The sequence below is a fragment of the Helianthus annuus genome, chromosome 9 (genome assembly GCF_002127325.2).
Source record: "Helianthus annuus cultivar XRQ/B chromosome 9, HanXRQr2.0-SUNRISE, whole genome shotgun sequence".
NCBI lineage: Eukaryota > Viridiplantae > Streptophyta > Magnoliopsida > Asterales > Asteraceae > Helianthus > Helianthus annuus.
Genome location: NC_035441.2, coordinates 140,937,854 through 140,946,103, shown reverse-complemented (window position 1 = coordinate 140,946,103; position 8,250 = coordinate 140,937,854). Strand labels below are relative to the sequence as shown.

The 8,250-nt window shown below is 33.1% G+C and overlaps 1 non-coding gene across 1 annotated transcript; it reads left to right on the top strand.

The window, feature by feature from the left end:
* The first annotated feature begins 4,967 nt into the window (after positions 1-4,967).
* Positions 4,968-5,051, top strand: TRNAL-CAA. The gene has a single exon. It is a non-coding gene; the product is annotated as a tRNA-Leu (tRNA).
* The last annotated feature ends 3,199 nt before the right edge of the window (positions 5,052-8,250 follow it).

Here is an 8,250-nt window from a genome sequence, read left to right as displayed (position 1 = left end):
TTGATTTACATACCTTGGTTATGATTTTCTTTCCATAAAGACTATGGTTAATCGAGGTGTATTTCCATATGTGGGAAAAGAATATGGTAATATGTTATTTGATTAGATACTTCTTTTCCTTATCGAACATTCTAACCTAGGTTGTGTTTTGAAGATATGCTTTCTTGAAGGTATTTTTGTAAATCCTCAAATAGATGATTGCATTCCACAAGTCTCGTGGTGGTGAAGTTTTAGTTTTGGTCACTAAGGTAAAGTTTTGGATAATGGGTCGAGTCAAAACAGTTCTAGCTTTGATTAGACTGTAATGATACTTATTTTTATTTGTTAGTTTATATTAACCAATATATTGAATTGTATATTTTTTTCTTATTATAATAATACACTAAATAAACTATTACAATTGTGATGCAATGTGTTAAAAGTATTAAGTGCTTACAACCTCTCCTAAATCATTTTAATATTAAAAAATTAGATTAATATTGTATATTTAGATTAATCTAATTAATACTCTATATTTAGATTAATCTGGTAATATTTATAGCGTTTTAGTTGTATGGTTATAGCGAACTTTGTATTTGCTGGAGGAATGAAAATTAATGTTAATAATACTAAAGATACCTTAGAACTGCGAGATGTGAACTAATATCTGACATCAATGAAGGTAATTCTAATATGTTCATTTGATGCTACACCAATTGTTTGTTGGAATGTTTTAAACAAAACCTATTTAACTAAACATGATCTTGATTGTAATTCTGTATGAGAATCATTTTTTTATATGCAGCAAATCAATTGGAAGATGGAAGCATGGCTGAGCGTCTTCAAGCGGATCTCGGATCTCATCATGTGAAATTTGTATCCTCTGTTTTTTTTAATAACTTGAATGTCCACTTTCCACTTACCAGAACATCTAAATAGTAAATAGCATGACCAAATTGATAAGCGTATGTTCATAAAGAGAAAATCAGTGACCCGGATATGAGTTTTGCCTAGACAAAGGCTTCAGCTTCGCTCTCTATTTGCTACTTTCTGTTAAAAAAAATTTGGTAGTTGTTTTATTGATTAAGTGGTTTTTTTTCATAAAGTGTTAACTGAGGATTGGACTAAAGATGGAATAGCTCATTGAGGTTTGAATCAAGTTTCAGTATTGATTGAATTCCGAGGATAGTACAATATGTGATTTTTAACAATAACACACATGTTTTGATTAAGGTAACATTATTTTTTTTTGTTTTTTTTATTTTTCGATAGTTTAATATTCAAAAGGGCATATGTCAGCTTATATGGTCGTTTGAAACATGTTTTCATTAGGATAATGCTGGTTATGTGAAACTTTGGGAGATCACAAGAGGTACTGTTGTGATTGAGAACTATGAACAAGTTGCTTCTTGATCTTAAAAACTAATAAATTATTTTAGAACTACTAATAGACAGTTTGAAGCTTGGAGTAAAAGACACTTTGATTTTTTCCTTTGACAAAATCAAAGCCATTCGTAGGCGTCTGGCCAAGTATCAGGTAACCATCAACCGATTTCATTTTGTGTGGTACGTTACCAACTTGATAGATAGTCTTTAGAATTTAAACTTTCTGTAGTACAACTTGAGCTTTGAGTGTATTCATAGTCATTATCGTGGTACTGAGTTTGCCTAAGGACACCAACAAATTTTGTCTATATGGCTTGGGTTTGGTTTGGCATGGTTTGCTTTTGTTTGGTTATGAGGTAGTTTTTGGTTTCACATTTGTGCTTGAAAAAATATTTCGGCCTTAAAAATTGTTCCAAAATAATGAATTTGATCGTAAATCTTCTTTTTTGTTAAACATCTATTAATGATTGTGGACATGAAACTTTTCATACATGATATTTAACAAACTTAGGTTTTATAGTTACGCTTCGTTTGGAGTGTTCAGGTGGGTGTGGTTTGGATTCAAGCGAGTCTAATGTCTGCGTTTATATCCCTTAAGATTTGAATACAATTGAGTAGCACAACATTTGTCATTTTCCTTGAAGTAATACGATAGTTATTCACCGGTTTCGGAGGATAATCTAGGTAAATTGTCATTGGTGAAAGATTGGAAAATATTAGATGAAAGCTGACCACAAAGTTTGACAAGATTAGTTGGTGAAATGATAATGATTGATGAAAATTGATAAGTAACCACAAACTAAAGAAGTTTAGCTGACCACAAAGTTAGACAAGATTATATGGGAGTTTTCTTATTAAGTCCCTCTTTATATATTAATGCTTCTTTATAACTACACTCTTTCGTATATAGGCGGTGACTCTTATCTAAGCTAAGTTGACAGAAGAGAAACATTTTGCCATTCAGCAATGTAAAAAGCGCCATCAATAACTGGTAAATATTGCTTAACTAATTGGTTATTGGAGTTTTGTTTGATTAGAACTAACTTTTGTTCATGTTTCTTGCAGGGTTATAGTTTATGTCAAGATCTCCTTTTATTATAACCAAGAGGCTCACTAAGAAGAGGTTTCCAAGGTATCATCATTAAGTATTAACCAAAATCCTCCTTGCAAATATGTTTTATTGTTTGGAACTCATGTGACTGAATAACCAACATATTTTAATGAAATTAATATTGTTGCAACTGTTTCAAAATAACCAGCATGTTTGTTTTTTGTTTGATAACAAAATCATCTAATTACTTTGGGTTCACTTTCAGGATATATATCAGGATATATATCTGGTTAATTGCATTTCTGATAGTTGAACACAATCATCACCTGATACACGAACACACTACACACTGTAAGTTTATAGTTGTTTTTTTTTTTTTTTTTTTTGCATAAATTGAGATGAATTGAAATCAATGTATTGAGATACATTTAATATGCCACATTTCATATTTTTTCACCGTTTTTATGTTCGAAGGTAAGCCGACTTAACAAGGGTGAAAACACGAGATGAGGTCAAACTACTAATACTTGACAACGACAAACCTACAGATAAAACAACTAATGTGGTTTATAAAGAGATTTTCAACGAATTGTGATCGTTGCATATTCATGTATTTCAATTTGTCGTTGTAATCTAATATATTCGTTTGTGTTAACGTGTATAAAAGTATAATATTTAATATCAGTGGTATTAATGAAGAAATTTCTTTTACCAACCCGTGTAACACACGGGATCTTAAGCTAGTTATTATATATATCAATTTACATTGAATGTTTGCTACAGTTTCCTTCTGTCTTTTTCTTATTTTTTTTTCTATTTCATTTAGGTTTTTTTAAGCTACAATCACACATTAATATTACTATCCTAAGTAACTTGTGTTCATTAGTTACACTAATTGTCCATATTGTACAGGTAACAAATGAACTAGACCAATTTCGACTTAACGTTGGTATCGATATTGGTATTTATTTTTATTGATTTTGATCGATGTAAAATATGTCTCGATATCCTTTTAATCATATGACGACTTTATTTTTTAAGCTTTATCTTTCGATTGCTATATCGAGTACCGTTATTGTATCGATACCATAATAAACCAAACCGATAGCGACCGGATTCCTGCAATTAATGTTATTTCTATCATTGTGTCTACGTTTCCAATTTAAATTTATAAATCAGGTCTCCCGCCGCGAAGCGCGAGTATCACTAACTAGTTATTATAAAAGAAAAAAAAAATCTATCAAACTAAGTCTACTAAAAATTATTATAAAAGAAAAAAAAAAGTCTCTCAAACTAAAGTTGGACCGGGCTTTCCCAAATTGGGCCTTAGGGTGAACGGGGCGTAAGAGTGGAGTGAAATCGGTGACCCCATTCACCTAAGGGGAACACCGCCGCCATCCCTTAGGTGAGTGGGTGAGGGGAGTGAAATGGGTGGAGGTTCACCGAAGAGAGGAGAGGAGAGAGGGAGAAGGAAGGTGGGGCCAATCTAATTTCCAACCAATCAAACCTTTTCTTTTCCTTTTTTTTTTTTTTTTTGAATAAAAAAATAAGGGGAGTTAAGAGGGGAGTGCCGCCATCAATTTAGGGTGTTAGGGGAGTTTAAGAGGGGAGTTGACGTGGCACACGAGTATTGGTTGGGCGTAAGAGAGGGAACTCACCTATTAGGTGAGCACCCCCTTCACCCTTAGGTTTGTGTACAAGTCTATAACTCAACAAGTAACAAATGATGCGTTTTATATAATAAAAGGAAATTTTCTTCACTCATAAAAAGTTAACACTAAAAATTTACAACTTTTAAGCATAAGCATAAGGTGCAATCAACTAATACTTTATATTAAATATAAAAACGATCTGCAACATTATTTCTTTCTTTGAGAACAAAGCTTATGAAGTAACATGCTGGCAGGCGTCCCTGACTCTATGTATGAACATTTTCCTAGCACTTTCTCAATGAAAAATAACAATGGTATATTATTTTCATAGTAATTACATTGTTTTTTTTCTATGTATGAACATTTTCCTAACACTTTCTCAATGAAAAATAACAATGGTATATTGTTTAAATAGTAATTACATTGTTTTTTCATAGGCCAATGTTTTTTTTATAGTCAATGCCTTTTCGTTGCCATCTTTTTTTACTCTATACGTATTCCTTACACCTCCAACTTTCTTATATTTAATTATTTTTTAAATTTCTTTTCTCATTATCTAATAGTTCGATGTATAATATGTAATGCTATCATTTGGTTATATCACGACTTTATTTTCAAGGTGTAATCTTCCGGTTGCTATATTGAACGTTTGTACCATATCGATACTAAACCGATACAAACTGAATTCCTGTGCATAATGTAGGGGGAATTTTACTACTATGATAATTAATTTACATATTTGTGCGTTATTATTCAAGTTATTGACACGAATGTATGGATGTTTTTAAATCTTTGGTAGACGTGGCAAAGTGGGTTTCAACTTATTTAACATGTACAATCTCATTAAGATTTTATTTTTAGAACTCTGATACATAGATAAACTAAAGACTTAACAAACAGTCAGGATGGCCGAGTGGTCTAAGGCGCCAGACTCAAGTTCTGGTCTTCGAGAGAGGGCGTGGGTTCAAATCCCACTTCTGACATTTATTTTTTTAATTTTTCCAAAACAAAACAAAAAGAAGAAAAACTGCTTCACTTGTGCCCCTTCGTATTCCTTAATTAGTGGTAGCATCGTAAAACGTCTGAGTCATATAACACACATAGACAAGTTGTATATTCATTTCATAAGTAGTAACATATTTTTTTATTACAAAATTTGTATGAGATTAAATATTATTGCTTATCCAGTTTGCATGTAAAATTTGTAACACTCCATTTACAATATAAATATAATAACTTAAGTTTTCACAACAAAATTTCAATATGTGTATGCGAAAGCAATCAAAGGTCTTAATAACGTGGTGACAACGTCGTCTTAAGCTTTTTACCGGACCAAAGCGTATAATGAAATTGAGATCCTTTGCGTTAGAGAAAATTGTTTTGATCATATGATTCAAACATCATCAACATATGTACGCATAATTATAGACCACAAAACCTACAACAACCGACAATCACAAAACCCAATTACCTACATATAGTTTTTTTTAGAATTGGACGAACTAAGGAAAGTAAAACCCAAAACTCTTACTTTATTTCATTCCCTTTAACTCTCTACAAGCATGCTAAATGTAATACTCTCTACAAGCATGACTTGAGTCATTGAAGAAAATATGCATGATTCATCCTCTTTGGTAAATATAATATTCTCTCTACAAGCATGACTTGAGTCATTGAAGAAAATATGCATGATTCATCCTCTATGGTAAATGTAATATTCTCTCTACAGTTATGATTTGAATCATTGAAGAAAATAGACATGATTCATCCGTGTGGATGTCATGTGTGGATAAGCATAAACAAATTAACAACGATAAATGTAATATTCTCTCTACAAGCAGATTTGAGTCATTGAAGAAAATAGATATGATTCATTTGTTTATCTTTCTGGATGTCATATGTGGATAAACATAAGCAAATTGACAAGCAATAATTTTAACTTTTAATTAATAACTTGATTAATTATTATTATTACTATTATTATTATTATTATTATTATTATTATTATTATTATTATTATTATTATTTTGTTTTATTTAAGCAAACGTTCATTCCTTGTTAAGTTAAAGAGTCAACCCTATACAAGTAGGGTTGTAAACGAACTGAACGTTCAGCGAACAGTTCGTGAACTGCTTGGCGGGAAGTTTGTGTATGTTCGATTAACTAAATGAACGAACACGAACAAATGTCTCGTTCGTTCGACTGCGTTTGTGAACGTTCGGTAATATGTCCGTTCATGTTCGTCCGTGTTCGTTGTTTATGTTAATTTATTAAAAGTTTTTATTGTTTTTTAATATTTCACTTTCCCTCTTAAATTTTAATTTCTCCTTAAACATTATATAATAATTATATTAAAAAAATGGTAAAATGTAAACCGTTATCTAAATACAGAAACTAAAGACATTTGTTGGGATATGACTAAGTAACTTTAGATAGTTATGTCTTGATCTAGCTAAACTTGATTTATCGTATGGTGCTTTTCGTAGACTTCTTGCGTCTTGAATTCATGATTTATCAGATAATGGTTGTATTTGACTACTTGTGTTGGATGTTTAAGGTTAATGATGTTTTTTTTTTATTTCAAGTTTAATGTTCGTTTGTGTTCATTTGAATTCGTTTGTGGTTTATGTTCGTGACCAATGTTCATGAATTGTTCGCCAACAACTAAAATTTCTTAACAAACGGACACGAACATCAACTTCTGTTCGACATGTGTTCGTGAACAATTTACGAACACCTGCATTTCTTTAACGAACGAACATGAACATTGTCTCGTTCGTGTTCGTTTACAACCCTACCTACAAGTTGTTAGATTTATATTGTGTATGAAATGACTGAATATTGGTCATTGATGATAACAATAATGTCTATATGGCCATTAGCTAAACGGGCTTGTTTGTATATATGCCTAAAACTTAGTTCATATTAGTTAGACTGGTATGTTGACCATCATATAGATGATCATGTGTGTTTATAAAGTGTCGTTCAGTAAGCTCCGTTGATTTGCAAAACAAGGAACATATTAAAATGAGGCAATTTATGTGCTATTAATTATGTGGTAAGAAGTTTAACGTTGTGTACTTGTTTTGAGATTTTACAACACTTATTTAAAGTTAATATTGTGTTAAACAATTCTGATTATGTAAGATTAATGCACTTTTTATGAGAATGCCACACACATACAATGGTAAGTGTGTAGCTGAGTTAAGTTTTTTTTTTTTTTTTTTTAAACAACGAAATTCTATGATTTATAGAACAGGGCCAGCATATGCTGTAAAAATCCAAAGAGTGCCAATACAAGAACGAAAAAACGAAACACACCAATCTTGGGGATTTGTACAGCCGAGGATGCCTCTTCATATGCTTCCGTGGCTTCAAGGGCCCAAGGGCCCAATCTTGGGGTTTACAAGACCACATACTCCGAGAATGTGGTGGGGATGTTTTAGACTCCGATTACAGGAGTGCGTTGGACCTTTTGCATAGTTCTCTTCCCGACCTTGATATTGGCGGTTTCTACATTAAAGACACCGCCCCTCCTAAATCCCAGAAAATTCTGGCGAATGCCTTATATGGCGAAATTGTCAAGAGGTTTGAAGAGAAGTTTGTTTTATCCCCTCGGCAAAGAGCAGTGTTTGAATGTCTACGTGCCCCACATGCTCAAGATTTTCTGTCTGTCGTACCTATTGAAGGCTTGTGGCAACACATGTCGACTGTGGAATACCGTGCTATCTTTAGATACCGACTGATGATTCCTTTGTTCCCAGTTGACGAGCCATGTCCGGTATGCCGCAAAGCGTGTTTGGATTCTTTCGGCGAGCACGCGATCCACTGTAAAGAGCTACCAGGGTTTAAATATCGGCATGATTGGGTTAGAGATGTGTTATGTGATGTTCTTAAGCGGGCCGGGATCTCTGCCAAAAAGGAGGCTCTAGTAAATTTCCTGACTGACCCATTAGAGGGGAGGTCCACTTTACGCCTGGCGGACATCCTTGTGTTTGGATGGGAAGGGGGAAACACGCTTGTGTAGATCTAACTGGAGTCTCCCCCCTTGTCGGGCTCAAGGACAAGGGCTTTGTCGTAGGGCAAGCGGTGCTCAAGGCAGAGGCGAGCAAAGTGGCAAAACATGAGAAAGCCTACCTGGAGAATCAACATGTGTTTGTCCCGTTTGCGTTTGATACCTTT